Raw genomic sequence first — 20,302 nt, forward strand, 5'->3', positions numbered from 1 at the left:
CTGGAAATGATCTTAAAGCTTATTCAGTTCCAACAACCTGCCATGGGCAGGGACAACTTCCACTAGACCAGGTTGCTCCAAGGCCCATCCAACTTGGCCTTGAACGCTGTCAGGGATAGAGCATTCACAACTTCCTTGGGCAGCCTGTTCCAGCGCCTCACCACCCTCACAGGGAAGAATTTCTTCCTAGTATCTTATCTTAAACCCCCCCTCTGTCAGTTTAAAGCACCCCTCCTTGTCTTGACCCTACCTGTCCTTGTCAAAAGTCCCTCACAGCTTTCTCGTCAGCTCCTTTAGGCACTGGAAAGTGCTCTAAGGTCTCCCCAGAGCTTTCTCTTCTTCAGGCTGAAGAAGCCCAGCTCTCCCAGCCTGTCTCCATAGGAGAGGTACCCCAGCCCTCTGATCGTTTTCATGCACTCCTCAAGCAGGTCCATCTGCTGGTATTCCGAGTATGACCAATTAAAAAGTACTTTGCAAAAATTTCAAACCTACAGATGTGTAAACACGACCTGTGGAAAAGTTTTCAAGGTAACTCTGAATCTCAAAAGCTTCAATAACAAAACAAGGAACTGAGAACCGCACTCAGCCACTACACCACTTGTGAAATCATAATCTAATTGCCTTACAATGTTTGCTTACATGAGCATTTCCTTGGTCTTCTCCCAGGAAGCTTTTTCCCCATGAGACTGGCACCTTATTGAAGGTTTATTCTGACTAGGAATCTCCATCCGCAGAGAACGATGAGAATGCAAGTTCCTCAACTACATTTCCTATTAAGAGCTGAAGTGGTATTTTGCCCCAAAGTATTTCCTTTTCACTGAAAACCAAACCCATTTTCCTACATGTTCTAATTTTGAGGTCATGTTGGCAACAAGCTGTTTAAAAACAGCTTATTTCATTTAATAGAAATGCTGACAAATAGCAAAATTATTTTCTGGCCAAGCAGCCACTGAGCTTTCTCCAACTGCCACACTTGGGTTCTCTGAGATGTCAGACTGTTTTGAGTATGTTGCAAAACAGTTTGCACTATAAACACATAATTTGCTCATAACATGCATGTTGGCCTAATATAACTAGAATTGCCATCTGATGGGAAAGTGTGAAGTAAAACAATGCAAACAGGCTGCATATCTGAGGATTTAGGAGAGAAGCACATGCACTGCTCAAATTAGTGCTGAAATTTCTACTAATTTTGTCTAGAGCTCAAGATCCCTGCTCGGGAGCTCTAGAGAAAAACAGAGCTTTTTCTACCTGAAATCTCTGCAGTGCTCTTCACATTTCCATGCAAATGTAGCATGCCTGCTGACACAACACAGGGCACCAACATAGCCTGCAACAAGATAGTAGGGTATTTTCTACTAAACTGACAGCATCACTGAAATTGTAAAAAGTTTTATACACTGCCTTGGGCTTATATAGGCTGAAAGTTATCTTTCCATATTTAATAACTGATTATTAATTATAAATATTTCACCCTACACACCACCCCCCCACCCCCACCCCCCCCCCCCCCCCAAGAAGAAATAAACCTAATCATCAAAGACACGCTTACCTCTTCACTTTTACAACCCCAAATCCAGTTTGGGTCTAAGAGAGAACAATGGAGAAAACAAAAAATTATTTGAAGATAAACCCATGTGAAAAACCAAGATGGGAAACTCAGAAACTAAGTTACAAAACACAGTGTTCCATCAGAGACAAAAGCTGAAAGCACTGAGATCTTCCGGAGGAAAAGAGGACACGGAGCCACCTTGGGTTCTGTTACATATCAAGGTTCTCTCTACCAGGTAGCTCAACTGCAGACAGCTCAACATCTGAATGCTCATGCCTATTGAGGGGGGGACAAAAAACCCAACAAAAACACACACCGAACAACAACCCAAAAACCTTACTATGCACATACAAGAAAACGTCCACCACTTTTGCCATCCAAGAGATTACAACATTGGATTACACATTAGACCACTTCCTAAAGCACCATACAAGCATATACAAAGGCATTGAAAAGACAGAAGTTATTCACATAATGAGTTCATAAATTTATGTTGTTATTTCTTCTTATGCAAATGGATTTATTTTGAAAACACCGCTCCAGTGCCAATTTAAGGACACCTTTGGCATAATTCTTCTTCTGACCCTGTGAAATGTTATCATTTTACCCCCTACCAGTTCCCTGACAACTCAGGGGCAGCACAGACACAGAAATGTCACAGAATTGAGGCTAAATGAAATTGAGGCTAAATGAAATTTATTGTACAATCTCAATTAAAGCTCCAGCATCAACTACTGATTCAGGATGTTACATGGATTCATCACTACACTGTTGATTCTTAATGTCTATGGCCTATGATCCAAAATGAACAATCATTTGCCTAATAAAGGGAAGGCTCTCAACCTCAAGGAGTTCCCTTGGTCAGCATCACAACTCAAGGGGAAGTCCCCGACTGCAGGCCTGCTGCTCCGAGAAGAACTGACTTAAAATGCCTGCCCTGCAGGGTTCCATGTATACCCTAGTCAAATCTGACTGTGGTCAGATATGATCATGTAGCCTCCATATTAGTTCAGGACCCAAATTCCTCACCTTTGTGCCTGCTGATCACACCACTGGGAGTTTTACCAGGCTTTTTTCAGGGCGGGTGTACCTGCCACAATAAACAACACTGTCACGGATAAAAGTGCATGCTGAAGCACTCTTAGTTTCATTGCCTTATGCACCACCAGGTTATGGCTGCAGAACAAGTTGCTGTAAGATAAACTAGCATGTTAATTCATGTCTTGTTAGCTGCTCTGCTGTATGAATGTGTTCACTTTTACCCTTCAGTGAGCACAAGCCAGCAATTTTCCCTTTAGTGAGACATGGGTAAGCTTTCACAATAACTGAAGTCAGATCAGGTGGGAGCTGCTGACAATGAACATCTGAAACTTAGCTTGCCTTGCAGAAGCTTACACATGTACCCATACCTCCAAATAAGCAGTCAGTTTACATTTTGCATAAATGTTTCTTGCATAGAAGTTGTTGCTACAAGGTGATGCAAACTACAGCATCTTCAGGGCAGAAGGACAGTAATGGTACCTGAACTGCATTCACCAATTTAAATAGTTAGATTTCAGGCTAGAGGTACTATAACTATCACACTAAACAACCACGTACAGTTTTAACTGACGACAAAAAAGCAACACAAACTATAAACCCATTTTTACATTTCTTCTGAACTCTAGCCTTCCCAAAAATTATTTAATCTGCATTCAATTATGTGGCCTCTCTTGTTTGCAATGGAAAAGGAGAAAAATTGATTTTGAGTCTCCAGTTCAGCTAGTTTTTAAAAACATTCAGAGGGTTTGGGATTACTTTGTTTTCTCTCAGAACTGAGCCTTGTTCACTATTTACCATCATGGGTCAAATGAGGGCAAAGTACTCTGGAGCCTGCAACAAATACACAGTAGCCAGGGCATGGGAGGGAACACCCTCTCCCCCAGTGCCATCCCTCTCCTCTGTAACACAAGTCCTCCTGCAAGCCTGAGCAGCCAGGAGCAGACCAAATCCCTAGAAGTACGCATTTCAAACAGCAGAGGAATCCAGGTTTAACAGCTATCTGTTACACAGATCATTCTAAAATCTACACACCTCCACATAACGCTAATTCAATTAACATATTATAATGAGACTATTAAAAAAAAAAAAAAGTCTTATTCATCTCTCTTTTGCCTGCTGGCCATGCACGGGTAAGAGCAGCTGCACAATTGTCAGCTCCTATGTGCTCTTCCCCAATGAAATGTAGCTAATATTGCTAATAAAAAAATGACCAAGCCAAGCAGAGCCTGAAACCCAGAGCAACAAGTTCATCCATCTCCAATATGTTTTTTTTTTGCTTAGAAATACCAAGCCTTGCTTGACATCAAAGCTTTCTGAATAAGGATGTGTTTTTCCTGCCAAAGTTACCTGATACTTCAGACCTAGGAGGACATGCAAATTATCTTAATATCGGGGGAGTGGGGGTGGGGGGTAAGGAAATGCTTGCCTAACCTACTTGAGAGGAAAACACTCCAGAAACATTCCTCGGCATGGTTGTGAAGATCTCTATCCTCAGAAAATTCAACAGTATCCTCGAAAAACTCCATGGCTTTATGATCTTGAGCAAGTACAACCTCATCACACTTGTCCAAACACTCATGTCTAGCAGGTATCTTTTTAGCATTATCCAGACTTGAATTTTACTATGAAATCCACAAGGGTCTGCACAAAGAAATGCAAACTGCCCACACATCCATATTTCAGAAGAGTATTCCACACTGCTTTTTTCCCGTAAAACTCAGTTCTCTGCTGACACTTCAGCATTATTGTAAATCTTGGCTATAACCAGGACACAAGGACATCAGTTAGGAAATATGCTTGTTTCAAGCCATTTTCTTGGGACAAGATTTGATTTGGCAGGTTTATCAGCACTACAAGAGCAAATATAAAGACGTGGTTCAAAACATTTAGCTCTATTTTGCTTTCTAACGCACAGTGGGAATCTCTAAATTCAAGATGACAAGGTAAAAAACTTCTCATTTATTAAGAAAGAAGCAGTTAGGAAAGCAAGCCGACTGCTGCCAAGGTAAATAGTCTGTCCCTGCCTATTACGAAGCTGCCAGAGTGGAGTTTTACTTCTCAGAAAAATCCTTATTAAGCATGGCTACTAAACAAACAGTCTCCCCTCCTCTTCCACTTACACAGTACAAAACCATGTAATGCCCTATCTTTCCAAGTCTACTGTAAAGGTTAGCCAAAACTTGCTGCAATTGCCTTGCAACAGCCTCTCTGCAATTATTCACCAGCACAAGAACACAGAGTACCCTTATCTTCTAAGGAAGAAAAGGTCACCCCATGTGTCAGATTCTGAATGCTGAACTTTGAGCCTTTTTGTAAGTTTAGATCCCATAAAATCTAATTAAATCCAGCACTGTCACACTGAAGCAAACAAAGGCATGTAACCGTATGAGCATGCTCACTAACTGTCCTGCTTATGCAATACAGTATGACTAACCACATTATTCACCACATGGCTTTCCAACCCATTTACCCTTTCATTACCCAATTAAGACCTAGTAACACAATACTACAAGTAAGCATACCCAGATATCAAAATACGCATAAAGGTGAAGCATGAGTTCATTTGTTGAGCTAGTAAATACATTTTGTTGCTGTTGTTGCTGTTATTTAATGAGTTCAAATTAAGGGGTTTTTCCCTGCTGCAGAAAAATGAAATGTTGGATACAAAATGAAGACTACTGAAACATGCATATCAGCTGTAAAAAACTCACCTTCCAGCAGGGAAAGATCTAATATTTAGATCATACTTCGAAAATACAGCAGAAACAGCAACTTTAAACTTTATGTAAGACTAAAGAGGTCAGAACTGTAACAGTAGTATATATTTCTTCAAAATTGCAATGCACTGTCAGTACAAGATGTGAGGTACTAGCCATTCTCTCAAATCCATCAGATTTCTTGCTGTCTCATACCTAAGCTGAAGTATCACATGAGCGTTCCACAGCTGCTTCCAGAGCACTTGACAATTCTGCTTGCGCCATGGATGAGGGTGGAAGAAGGAAAAAAAAAAATGTTACAACACCAACATCTTACTGGATAAAAACCACAGTTAAGCAAAACTTGCAGATAGCTTGCAAAATACCAGAAAATGAAATCATGAACTGTACTCCAATACACCGTTAATGACTGAGTGGCTAAAATAGCTACCAGAAGCCCTGTCCTAAAGCTTAGAATTCTATACAATATGCCAGACTCTTCAAACATAAATATCCCCAGACTGAAGCAGTTAAATACAGTATTCAGTATTCCACAACAGTATGTAACTGAAGTACCAGTACAGCAACCACACTCAGACTCTTAAACTGTCAGCAAAATACAAGTTTGATCATTGCAAGGCAGAAGTTAGTCCCAAAAACACGCAATGCTCTAGCAGTCATAAGAGAAATCACTTGCCTACCCAAACCTGTGAAGTTCAGCAAATAAAAGCAAGCAAGACTCACTTTCTCCATCAATAACTGTTCTAAAGCAAATGTCCCAATTCAGACTCCACAGCTTTGCAATCTCTGACCAGGGTCCTATATAATATGCTAAAAGCTTTAAGTGCAGAGATATGAGTCAGTAATCCCCCTGTTTTAAAAACTCACTCTAAAAATACCCTGCAATGACTGTCAGTCACTAATGAAAAAGCAGGTCTCCAAAACACTATGTAATAAAAATTGAGTTGAATTACACCACACATAATAACTGAAAATAAGCAAAAAGTTTTCTAAAGAAACAGTAGCTGAGTCTTGTGGAAAACAGTTCAAGCATTTCTGCTTTGCAGCTCATCTGCACACATGGGAAGAATTTTAACTAACCAAGTCACACCAGTTCGAAGTGAATCATTTACATTTAGGGCAGCAAAGTCTCGGACAACTAAATAGTTTTCAAACTTGAACATCTCAAGTTTAAAAGGTACCTTTACAAATACATGCTGATTTTAGAAAAGCAATTTGATATTGACAAAAGTACAAAAAGGGATGAAATAGTGGGAAAAGATTTCCTTTAATCCCCCAAGTCGAAGAACCAAAGCTTGAAGTGTGTCAAATCTCACAAAAATAAATGTATTTTCAAAAGGAAAATAAATTTTACAAGCAAAATAAACATATTTTATTGGCAAATCAGTCACAAATACAAATAATCAGTGTTTGAATAGATAAGGAATTGTATCCAGTACAGCAAACATCTGGGGCTTAGGAGTAGCAAAAGTCAAATATATATCAGTAAATCCTATCTTTGCGCTGCTGAGCTGATCATTACTTACCGTGAGTAGAAACATACGAACACACACTATATTTTTGTTTCTTGATCTTAAGTGAGAGCAGAAGCAGCTGACAAGCAAGCTACAGATCCCAAACACCTGTTTCAGGAACCAACGTGTACTCTCAACCAGATTACTTGGAGGACCCATTTTAGCAAGATTTTAAAATGTATTCACAAGGAAGCTTTACACAGTGTTACATATACAATGGTCATGCTTAACACAAGTGTAAGGCACAGCATTTTAAACAATTGCTTCAGCAACTGTGCTCTGCACAGGCATACAAGAGACTTAAAAGTTCAGTCCACATAGCCCACATTCTGGAAGCATTCGGAACAACAAACTATAAATTAGTATCAGCTTCATGAGAAGCCATCAGCAGGAATGGACAGTAGTGCTGCCAAGTCTGTCAGCAAGGAGGATTCAGATATAGAGATCTAGGTAAATCATATGAGGTAAATCGACAATAATACAATGCTCAGACGCTGAATGAGGAGTTACACAAAACTTTTTGCTGGAAACAGGGGTTTTTATTTTATTCATATGTGTTCTCAAAAGCAAACAGTTAAGTAACTGTTTACAGTTAATGCAAAATGTTCTGGAATAGACAAAAATAAACTGATTTTAATGATGTAAGAGTATTTCACAAGAAGAAATTATTCTGTATTAAAAGCAGCAGACAAAAACACATGGAAGAAGGGTAAGAGAAAGACCCGAACTATAAACAATGATGAATATGAATTCAGCTATTACCACTGTCTAGGAAAGATCATAATTTACATGCATAGTCCTCTAAAAATGTTAACTGTTGAATAAACAAACAGTAGTAAGAACTATTCTGAAAGGATTAGAGCAAAACCAGTGTAAGACAAGACTGCACTCAGCTTCAACAGTACATAGTTCTTGTAGTTAATATACCCTTTCCAAAATGAAATGAAAAGGTACAGGAAGGTAATAAGGATAATTAGGACCACATCAACTGTTCCTGAACTTCTGTTCAAGGACAGATTAGATACATCAAAGATCTTCAGCTCAGAAGAGCAATTCGCTGTTGGGAAGGCCTACAAAAATTATAGTACCACAAGTGTCAGAAAGTGAACAGGGAATTATGTCTAATTCTTACATTGTAGAAATAGCAGAGAAACAATGGAATCCTCTGGCCATCCAGGTTTCAAAATAAAAGATTATTTCTCTCATTATACAGAATTAACTTGCACAATTCCTTGCCCTGGGATGTTTTATAAACTAAAACTAGGAAAGGATTTAAGAAACCCCACCCAGTTTAATTATTTGATCAAAACTTCCAAAGGCTATTCGAGATTACAGTGGAGGTGCAGCCTCCCAGGCAGGAAATCACCCATTTCAAGCTGAACAGCCAGGAAGGCTTATTTGATGCCTGCCTTAACCTTCTGCTCTTCCTCAGGATGCAACACCGACTGTATCAGAGAGAATTACTGTGCTACAGAGCCCTTGGTGCAAACCAGCGTAACTCCCAAGCTGGTCTCCCTTTACCCCTGTGTTACAGCTCTCACAGCATCACAGCAGAATTGTTGGCACCCAGCTACATTAGGAGCAGCAAGAGCTGGCTCACTACCCTTGGTAAGGAAATTCCTTTCCCAAAGTCACAGAAGCAGAAGTTTCTATAGCTTGAGACATTTAAATAAGAAGAAGCAGGTGAATTTGTATATTCCAGATAGCTCACTAAATTTGAATTATGGTGGCAATGAGCCCTGTGCGCACTAGCCAATCTCAATTAGCAACTGAAAGTTAGCTTTAATTGTCATCAAATATGTGTGAGAAAAAATGAGCTCATACATTCATGGGATGACAGATGACTCCTCATTATACCATTACTGCAGCAGGCCCAAGCGCTTCAGTCACTGCTTGGCAGCTGTTACGTGGCAGTTCAAGATACTTGACTTGCTCCCATCCTCCAACAGTTCAATGATAACGAAGGTCCTTTTATCTGTGCATTTTCTTCAGCTTGTTCAGGCTAAATCAGCCACACTTCTCACTGCAGCCAATGCAAAGGATCACGAGTGTCACAAAAGGCATTTTTAATGCTAACTTATAACTCGAAATTGCAAAGGCTTTGCTTCAAGCTTTTTTGTGAAAATGGCAGGTTTTGATAATAAAGATGAGCCTACAGAAAAGATAAAGCTATTTTTTTCTGGCTGCCAGAATATCAGAAAATAGTTTGCTCAGCCCTCAATAAGTCTAGCCACACAAAAGTTTACTTTCATATAAAACATGGGCAGAATCTTGTTGGAGAACTCACTCTGCTGTCCAGTATAGCAAATGTGGCTGACATGTAAGAATGCAAGTTATTATTAACAAAAATATTTATTATATTAGGAATTAATATACACCTGTCCAGTGCAAGTTCTGAGTTGTTCCGTAACTCTCTTACCATGATAGCTCTTTGCAGAACATTACCAGGAACTAACAGGATTATTTCCCAAATCTGTTTGCTTTACATAAATGTAATCAAATCAGAAGCTAGCTTAGTGAAGCCAGATACAAGCTGTAAATTCTTTTAAGTACACAGGATGTAATGTTTTCTGAATTCTCCCACCAGTTGAAGACCTCTAAAGATCTTCTGCATCCTCTTTAGAACCTAATACAAACCACATGTTTCATCACCCACAGAAGAATTCACAAGATGTTTAAAGAATTTGTCACCATAGTCCCTATGATACGTGTCTAAGCAGGGTACTTTAACATAATTGCAGCTTTCTGGTACTATTTTGTATATACACAACTAACATTCCTTATGATTACACAGCATGTAAAACTTCATCTTGTGCCTAACATTTCCCGTGTCTGCTTACCGCAAAGTCGTAAGAAAATCCAAGCACAACTTCAGTGGCATGCTTACCTCGGGATTTTAAAAATTATATATAGCAACATAGCTAAAGAGATACCTCTTAGAAGAATTTAGCTTCATAAAATCCTCATTCATGTAATTTGTGGCAAAATAAAAATTGCCAACCCCAAGTGTCACAGAAGCAGTTACAAGAACATAATGTTCATATGACAGTAGCAGGAATATGTTGACTTAGTGACTTACAGTTTTTTCCTCAGGTTCTGCAATAGTACTTTTCTTAAAAATCCCTCTCTCAAAATCCCTCTCTTGTAGCTATAACCTTGACTCCATGGATATACAGAAAAACATGATCCTATTGGCTGAAAAAAAAAAACCTAGAGATGATAATGTCAAGTCCAATGTGGGCTATAAAAGGTTTCAGAGAATTTCTGTCCTTTCCTCCCTGTACCCCAATGGATTTTTACATTATTTCAAGAGCTTCTTTTAAAGAACCACCCCACGATCTGAAATTGTTACACCATTATATCAACTTGCCACAACTCCAGTCAAGGCTGGATTTTCCTTTGTTCATGAAAACAGACCTGAAGCTTCTCAGACCTATGCCAAATCCTTTTATCTTACTAACTTCAATGTCTGCATATCATCAGTTGGGAGAAACAAGGAGGGGGTAGGGATCTCAACAGAACTGGGGAGGATTTGGGGTGGGAGATTTTTCTGGTCCATTAAAAACAAAACAAAGACAAAAAACAACAAAACAATAAAAATTAAGGGATGAAAGGACAAGCCAAATCAGGCTGCATTTAAGGTTTGGGTGTTTTTGGAACAACTCCAAGTCAAGTTTCTCAGAGCAGCTCATATAAACAGATGCATACTTCCCTCCCCACTCCCTCTTCCTATCTCCTGACATTTAAAGCCTTTTGCCTGTAAGGATAGTAACATTTGTCTTTATGGAGGCAGTAGATAGGAATTAAACTGCTATTGCTACAAAATCACTGGTGTTATTTTTTAAAATACTAATAGTAATCTCTCAGACATTTCCTTTCACAGAAATGAGCAGATTTCATTATGATCACTAAAATTAGTAACACATTATAGCTAATCTTCAATAATACGTTATGAATCCACAACTCCATGCTCAGTGAGAATTATCAGGTACAGCTTGAGATGTCCGTAAATCCAGCAGTCCACATACAAACTGGTTATTTATACTTCCGCTTTACTCCAGTGGAAAGTAAAAACAGTTTAGTTATGCAAGCTTCCTTTAAATATACCTAACAATGAAAATACATTTCTCTAAATAAGTAATTCAATACACATCCAAACAGATGGTTTCCATCTTTTTTGCCTAATACCAAATTAATAGTTACAAAATTCCTCCAGGATAATGAAGTTGGGCTTGTTTTTGTTGGTTGGGGTTCTTTTGGTGGTGGTGGTGTTTTTTTTTGGGGGGGGGGGGGGAGGTGTTTCAGGAAAAACAAAAATCTCATTTCATGGCCTGAGACAGACTGTTCCAAACTAATAAAACTGCTTTACCTACTAATCGTACTGCAAGAACTCGCATCAGCATTTCAGCTTCTGGTCAAAACGAAACGTATGGTAATTTAGCACACAAGCCAAGTCTCTGGCTTAGAACATAATGGATTCAGCCTTACTGTACCACCTTCCTGGCCATAAAATACTGGGACCTTAAGTCAACTTTTTTCTTTTAGCTTCCCCATACTAATCCCAATTGTTAGCATACAGGTTTTATTATCTCTTTCAAGATCAGCACAGACTTTCTACCACAACACAGACAAGTACTACAAACAAATATGCATTAAAAGCCAGAACAAGCCTTTGCATGTATGTTTTCCTTAAAAGTTGTACTCAAGTCTCAAAATGGACTTTAAGGCCACAATGTGCATCCTAATACCAGCAGTTTAAAATAACTTTCATGTAATAATAAACAACCTCCACTGAAATTGTCTGTAGAATCTAGAAATCAAGATCAAAAGTATTCCCATACTCTTTTTGCAGCAAGACACAGAACACTTACTAGGTAAGACATATTTTAACCAACAGGACTTTAGGAATTGGTCAATCATACATTCCAAAGGCAAAGTTACAATATTCATCTTAAAATTCTAGTACTGCTTTTCAGGGTCCCAGCTTATCTATATAAGGAACTAAGACCTTCTTCCACAAATACTGAAATCCCATACGTGTCCACATTCACCAAATTCCTGGTTTGCCATTACTCACGAACAGTTCTCCCACCTAAGAGATTCTAAATTATGCTTATTTTAGTACAGATCCATGAAAGTATAATTACAAGTAGTATCTGCTGAATTAAGCTTAAGGACCTTAAGATCATATAGCTTCAACTTCCTGCCAAGGGCAGGGACACATCACACTAAACCATGTCACCCAAGGTTCTGTCCAGCCTGGCCTTGAAATCCGGGAAGAAAGTCCAATATTGTCACCACACTTATCTACAAGGATAAATACTAAGAACACAGATCCCCTAAAGCTGCCCTCATATTGGTTATGTTACTGGTATAGAAATTACCTCCTTCACTCTTGCCATGATCTTCAGCAAAATAGGATTACGTTTATCATACATGATATCACACTTCCATTTCCTTCAGATGGTTAAACGTGTCACACAGGCACTTGGTAGGTGATCTTCTCTCAGAGGGAGGTGGGTTTCCCTCTGGAGATGGGTCACTGCCCATGAGTTGGTCCCAGTGTACAGGCAAGGCTGCCAAGAACAGCAGCGACTTACCAGCTTTGCTGATGCCAACAGTCCTCATGAGCACATCAGTCTGTTTGAATGACCTCAGCCAGGCTGGAACTGTGAAACCCACAGATGTCTCTCACCTTTCTAAATCAGATGTTGCTCACTACAGTAAAACAGCTACAACAATCTGCAACACACAGAGCTTGGTGTCAGAGAGTGCCAAGAAGTGCATTGCCCAGAAATAACACATGCTGCAAAAACATGTGGCTGCAGTAGCCTCTTGAATCATACACTAGCTGTCATCTTCTCAACTTTAAACTGCTTGGCAATGAAACAAGAGAAGTCAAACAGGAAACAACCAGGAAAACTGTCTTCTCCCTGGGCCTCATATTCATCAGAGCAATTAGTGAAGTGTCAAGCTCAGCACAGACAGAAATATGTTATCACTCTGAAATCCTGCTCTCATTGGCAGCCTTTCCATGGCCGCAGCACAACACACTGCTACCAGTCACAGCGCAGAGCAAGTGGCAGATCAAAGGAATCAAATGATCACTCGCAGGAATTTCCTCTGAATAACATTCATATTCTGTCATTACTATATCATGCATTGCATGCCAATGGATGGCTGCAGTGGCAAGCAACAAATTTCACTCCTGGTATGAATGGTTTGACACAGAAGCAGTGTGAGGTCTATCTACAGCCTGGGCAAGAAGGAAATTGTGGTGCTGCTGCTGCCACCACCCAGTCTGGTAGATGAAATGCACCTTGTGTTGCTGCCTTGGTATGGAGAACACCACCTGACTTCCACAAAAGACAACTGCTTCTTGGAAGCAGAAAACAGGATTAAGCACTGTAAAAATGACCATGCTGTAACAGCTGGCACCCAGCAGCAGGGCAGGCACAACGGGGACTGACTGCAAAGGATACTGGACATTGTACTGCCAGATTCACACAACCATAAAAGTCAGAACTGTGTTATCTTCACCAGTGACTAGTCACAGGGTCCACTGATTTGAACAGCACCTTGAATAAACTCAATTATTCTGTCAGGTAACTGTAGTACAACTACTTCAGTCACAGCTCGCCATTCTTATCACAGTGCCCTCTGCCTTCCCCTTCTAAGTCTATTCTTTACAGAATGAATAGTTGTTCTTTATACAATAGGCAGCATATAGGACATTGATAATTGTAGTAACATTCTAAATGGTAGTATCTATATTATGTAGAAGACAACACCACATTCCTTCATTGGGAATCAATTATTCATTCACAGCTCCTCCATGTACGTTAAACTTCACCTTATTTACTACATTCACAGGAATTAAACTTGTGAGCAGGGGATACAAATCAGTGGCATTAGGTACTGAATTGAGATAGAAAGCCAACGTATTCCATTCTAGGAAAAATCAGATCTCCTTAGAAGTTTTCATAATCTCTTCTTGCTGGTAAGTTCCATAAGATTGGATCTTGACCACAACCCCTGGATACCAAGCATCATCTTGTGTCTCTTTGAGATTACCAAAGCCACACGTTTCACTTGGACGGAAAAAAATTAATGCATACAGCAGAACTTAGCTTTAGCAATCGCCATCCCTGGTTAACTGAAGGCAACTAGTGTCTTGCAAACACACAAAGCCCTAACAAACCAAAGGTTGTTTACACCAGAATAGGTAAGACCTCCCTATGTGCATTTTCTTGTACTTGCCGGGTGCAAATAACAAATAAATCACATTACTTCTAAAATGACGTATTTTATTTCAAAGGCCGATTTGTCCATCAGATGCCACCGATCTATACTGCAGTATATCCTATCCTTCTGCTTTGTTTATGATTTGTTCCTCATCTTTCCAGCTAAAACTTTACCTCCTGAGATTATCTATGCAGGAGCATCTTACCTACAGCTTTTTGGACCTGCACACACTGCACCAAACAAACAGCTACCACTATTAAAGGCAGCGGTTGATTCAGTAGTAGTATTTTCTGGAGAAGGAAAGGGTTCCTAGGCAAGAACTACAGAACTCCTCATCTCTCTGTAAGAGATTTCTTTTGACCTTTGTCGCAGCCTATCTTACCAGTGTAGACAGAACAATCTGAACAATCATATAAAGCCTTCCCTTCTAAATTCAAGCATTTTATCACACAGTTTTCCCACAATTGAGACGTGAGAAGTTGGATTCCTACTCAGAAAGAGCAGCACTGCAGAACTCATACAAATCAGGAGAAAAAGCCAAATAGCTATTACAAATGTTTCTCTGGCCAGTGTAGCCTCACAACAGTAAAATTATGCAAGTGTTTACAGGCACTTGAATGACATGCCTCAAAAAGTACTGCTGGAAGCCACAAGCCACCTTTCTTCAAATTTTTCACTAAGCATATTTAAGAGTTACGCCAAAATGACTTTTTCCAGTGGTTAGGCAAAGTTGATAATCACGGAATTGTAGAATAGTTAGGGTTGGTGACAAACTCGTAAATATTAACAAAAAAAATCAATCATCAATACAATAACATGTTCTTCAGTTATTTATCCTCAACATTTTACATACATAAGGCTTCTTCAATGAAATCTATCAAGCTGCAAACACAGTAACACAAAAATTTGCAAGGGCAGCCTAGTTTAGTCACACCATCTTTCCTGTTAAGGAGAGCTGAAGTATCTAAACAAGTTCAGAGCTCTTAATGAGCTTTCTGTTCTTAGCATTCCCTTACTGTCTATGAGAAAATACTCTATAAAGAAAGAGGCCACATTTTCAAAACTCAGGTTCTCCTTTTCCCTCCTCTCTCTATTGTGAAATATGATCACTGGAAGTTGACCTCCAGCACTGTTTACACAGGGATTATATAGAAACATTTCTATGAAGTACAGAGTCTGACTATACAAACCAGCAGATCTTTCTTAGCCTTTCCAAATCTTGAATTTAAGCAATGCCAACACTATCAAGTGGCAACAGTTTCCAGTACACTAATATTCACATTGCCTTTTGGGAGTCCTTATCATAAGAAGGGGTTGTAGTCCATGCATCATGGCAGCTATTGTGGGTTTTCTTTTGCCATGCACAGGCCTTGCTTTCTTTCCCCTACTTAGTCCTTCTGTGTTTAATCCTCACTCATGGCTGAATCTTGTCTTGGTCGGTCAACTTTCATTTTAGAAGCTTTTCAAGATTAAACAGTACAGTCATGCTGGCTGGAGGTAGGCTTACAAGTGTTACAAGCTGAACAAGATGAAACCTCCTTAACTGAATCTATAGAAAAAAAAAAAATAATAAAAAAATAAAAGGATGAAATTCAGTGTACCCAGGATTCTAAACCCCAAAGCTGAAAAGCAACCAGAACTATGGAAATCTTTATTCCCATGACTCACAATATTTTTAACATGTATTGAATTTGTGAACTTCACCAGGCCTTCCTTATTACTCATGTAACTTCTTTCTTCCTTAAGTCTTACAAAAAAAGAACTAAAGTTGAAGGTGACAAAAAGACTTCACAGTCTGGAATTAAATGCTTTCCATAGCCTCTAATGTGAACCTCTAAACTGCTCCGGGCTGCTGTAACAAAGCCAAGATAACCAAGGCTATCTTGGATTGTCCTACAACCACACCCAGGAATGCAACGGGTGCCAAAAACCCCACAGTTGGTCACTGACGTAGGCGCAGGAGGAATCACAATGTGCAGTGAATCAGTTTCTCACCGCTGGAATAATACACTTAGGCGGGTTCTATAAATACCTAGTTCTGTAGATATAGCAGGAGATTGGAGCCATATGTAGGAGACTCAAGTACTGATTACCCACTGAGTAAAGTTACAGTGATATAAAATTAAGGAAGAAAAGAAGATTCAGGAGGTGGCCTACTTAAGGTATATAGCCTATGCACTGTGGACTCTCAAGGGTACAGAGGAATCGAGAGATAAGGCTGTGGAAGAAACTGGGGGTACAGCCCAATTCCCCTGAATGCACACACTGATGCCATCCAATCCTATCACTGGATTTATCTTTTCTAGGTAGAATTTATGGGAAAAAAAAACCACATTAACTGGTAGCAGACTGCCCTGTAACACCATACATGAGGACAAAGACAAAACACAAGTGTGTTTGACATACTGCATAAGGAGCATCAGCAGCATCCCTGGAGGTCCACATTTTGTACTGCAAATCCAGCTACACAGCAAGAGGTATTTCCATGTTCCCTGTCCCAAAGAGGGGCTGTAAGACTTGTGATTGCTCCACTGCATTCCAGGTGTTTGGGGTGTTTTGGTTTTGGGCTGGTTGTTTTTTTGGGGGGTGGTGGTAGGGTTGGTGCTGTTTGGGTTTTTGTGGGGATTTTTGTGGGTTTATGGGTTTTGTTTTGTGTTTTTTTTTTGGGGGGGGTTCTGTTTGTTTGGCTTTTGGGGGGGTATTTTGTTCTACTAAGAATATTTTTGCTTTTCAAAATATTCTCTGTTGTTAAGTGACTTTTTCACTACGTAAGATTTTTGTAAATTTTGCTACTGCTACGACTGTCTTCTGAAAGCCGCCCTGGATTTATGAAACTAGAGCTGAATAGATTAAGGAAAGAAAAAAAAAAAAATAATCACAGGAGTCAGGACATCTAAAGCAAACTTGTGACTTTTTTTCCTAAAGGAATACAGGGGTGGGGATTGGGCAGGACAGGGATATCTGACATACTGATTTCCCTAATGTTAGAAAAAAGGTTAGAAAGCATTCCTGAAATATTGGATAATCTTCAGTTCACAGTAGGAGGCTGTATTTCCTGCTGGATAATAATATTACATTATACACAAAAACAATTATGTTGGTAAAATTAAAATAGCTGCAACGTGAAGCTCTCAGAAGAGCTCCCTTTCTGAAGGGAGACTGGCAAGGACTAAGGGAATTGCAATACACCAGCAACAGAGATGACTGAACATCTCTGCAGAAACCTAAACATCACAGGTTGATGCACAATATGTCAAGTTAATTCATGCTCACCCCAGTGCAAAATTAGAACCGAGTCCTGTGCCTCTAATTCTCCTTTATACAATTATTTTCAGAATGGGGAAGAAAAGAAACTATGTGCTTTTTGAGGATACAGCTACCCACAGATTATGGGAGCAGGCAATGCGTGTCAGTGTTACTGACTACGCATTATGTCCTCAGTTGGAGGAGGAAAAAATTAAAGAAATAAGGACTAAAACATGAGCAAAAGGAAATTACTTCGTCCTAAACATAGATATTGCTAAGTAGCACCTTATCTAGCTTTTAAGATGGCTAATTATTGAAATGCATCAAGGAAGAAATAGATTTTGAGTAGAAATCTGATATTAATAGCATTTTGGATCATCTTACTATGATGTTTAACAACAAATTCAAGCAAGACTCAAGTCTTCAAACTAGAGAAACATTCAATTTATCTACTAGAAACAATGTAAAAAATCCCCAGTGTTTATTTACTACATTTCAAATGCTTAAACTGTTTCAACGTATCACTATTTTCTGAATCTGTTTTAAGTGGTTAGATTCCCACTATGAGTACAATTGTAAGTATTATTTAAAGATTTCACTAAATCTGAAGTCTTTTGATAGAGATGAGTTCAGAGAACTTGAAAAATATTTCTACACAATGTTCTCAGCTACATTAAGACATTTTAAAAAATAAACTTTCTGAGATGACTCAAATTCATTTCCAATCTTTCATAGAATCTCTCAAATTTTAAAACTCACAAAATTTTAAGGTAAAAAGAAGTGGTATTCAGTGAAGGGGAAAGTCACAAGCATAGTTCAGGGAATAAACACATTGAGTCAACTGGTCAAAGCAAGCAGAACTGACCGAGATCACACTGTCGTAAGTAATTCAAACAGAAGTGCTAAGAAGTATCTCTTTCAGTAATTTCAATCCACTCCACTTATGATTTGAGAAGAAAAGCCTCCTATGAAACGTTTTTACACACTGAATTAAGTTGTTGGTTTCCATTGTACTTAACTTACCATTTGGAAAGGAAAAGTCATTTACGTCCACCAATTACTACCCGCACAGATTTAACAGTGTAGGTACGCTACACACAAACCAATCCAGATGATACCCTTTCAAAAATCCAGAGCGTGAAACAGGTAAACCTCTGCAAGAGAGAGCACATTAAGCAAGAATGCGGCTGTGACATGGCTTTGTAGGACAGATTGCCCCAGGACACGCCCTGTGAATTCTCTTCACCACCCACAACCCCTCATGTTGAATACACAGGCATGACAACGCAACAGGAAGGGCCTGGACAACCTTTGTTCTGGGTCAGGTACACTGAAATGCTTCTGGGAAACCTAACCAAACTTGTCATAGCCTTGGGTAAAAATGAAGTCTACACCTGAGGTGCCTCACTTGGACCTGTAAGACTGCGGTGCACACAAACTGAAGTCGTCTTCAGCTGTGGTTTTGCACTGAGACACCTGACTCTCAAGCAAGCACTCTGTAAGAGATACTACAATCATCGTACGTTAGGACATCTCTAACAGGAACAGTAACTATAACTAGCACAGCTTACCATGACTGCCATTTACTACATTCCACCATAAGTAGCACTGACACTGTCCACATGAAATTAAAAATATAATCTACTGAACACCTTCCTTTATTCTGCAGTTAATGTGCTCATAAAGTGAATTCATTCCATAACAGAGCATAGAAAAATGGTGGGGATTAGCAGGCAATAACAGTTGTCTTCTTGGTTACAACAAATGAAACAAGACCTTCAGTGACAGGATGCCTTTCCTGCAAAGCTTGAGCAATTGCATCAGTGGGACAAGGCCACCACAGGCTCCTTGCTCTCTACAGCAGATGCCTGTAGCCAGCTTAGCCAGCTCCAGCTGTGCTCGCTGGTAGCCTAAGAAAACTTGCAAAAACAGCTGGCAAGGAGCAGGGTAAAGCCAACAGTGCAACATTTTAAATCAGCTCTGGTGTGTAAACCATGTAGTATGTTGAATCCTGCTTTCACCTGTGGTGTCCAAGTTTGTCATATGACTGAAAGAGCCACTCTACTCTTCAGCATGCACCTATAAAAATCACTGTGCAGAAGTGATCTAGTTATTCTCTAGTTACAAACCTAGACAGCAGGAAGTTTCAACCTGTTCCAAAGGAGTGTAATACTTCATGGAACCACAGAAGCCTACAATTACACAGTTAAGTACCACTATACATTTTTACAAGCACAGAGCCAGAAAAATTCACCAGTCCTGAGAACGAAGCCAAAAAGGCAGAAGAGAGATTAAGAAAGACATTTCCTGAATTTCTCATTTCAGTCCTGAATTACAGAACTCACTGGTTGGTTTTATCCTCTATCCTCCCCCTCCCCCCAACTCCCTACAAATATTTAGTCAACATGAGCAAATATCTGGAATAAGCATCTCTGGAAAAGGGGTCTGCAAATACTTACAAACACTTTCGAGGTTTTTTTATTCCAGAACCAAAAAGCAATATTTGACTATAACTACCAGGGTTGTTTGATACTGGTATACATCAACTCTGTGGTTTTGTCCAGTTTTCTTAATTAAACTTACTTACTCTATCATGCAAAGTACAAGCTAATGCTTGTACACTGGATTAGAAGCAAGGGTAAATCCTGTATGACTGTATTGAACCCTGTATGAGCTATCACTGGGTTTAAAAAGATGGTAAGATACACATGTCCTAGAAGAGTGGTAATTAATTATCCTTATGAAAATTAGAGAACATCCAGCTGCAGTTTGCTTCACCAAAGACAGCAGAAGAGTGAGACTTCCCAGACAGCAGCTCTGCTACTGTAGGAAGTTAACATACTGCTGCCATGCACTAAGATGCACTGCCCTGCCTAAACACATTGTTGCATGACAAAAAAGTTCACTGTAATATACATACCTCCTCTTCTAGATAATTTATGTAAAATATCCCACCCCTTTTCAATCATAATTACTTGATAAGAGCA

The 20,302-nt window shown here is 39.4% G+C and overlaps 1 protein-coding gene across 17 annotated transcripts in view; it reads right to left on the reverse strand.

The window, feature by feature from the left end:
- NUMB (NUMB endocytic adaptor protein) overlaps positions 1-20,302 on the reverse strand; it is a 99,503-nt gene that overhangs the window by 38,039 nt on the left and 41,162 nt on the right. The window contains exon 1 of one of the 17 annotated variants that reach the window (XM_061462689.1): positions 2,582-2,606. The exons of the other annotated variants lie outside the window; for them this stretch is intronic. The gene's annotated coding sequence lies outside the window, so the exon portion shown is untranslated. Of the gene's footprint in view, positions 1-2,581; positions 2,607-20,302 lie in introns of those variants that run through there. 17 annotated transcript variants of the gene reach the window in all.

The sequence above is a fragment of the Pezoporus flaviventris genome, unplaced genomic scaffold, assembly GCF_033815535.1.
Source record: "Pezoporus flaviventris isolate CSIRO_AGI_PZ_B2104156 unplaced genomic scaffold, CSIRO_AGI_Pfla_v1 ptg000035l, whole genome shotgun sequence".
NCBI classification, from domain to species: Eukaryota; Metazoa; Chordata; class Aves; order Psittaciformes; family Psittacidae; genus Pezoporus; species Pezoporus flaviventris.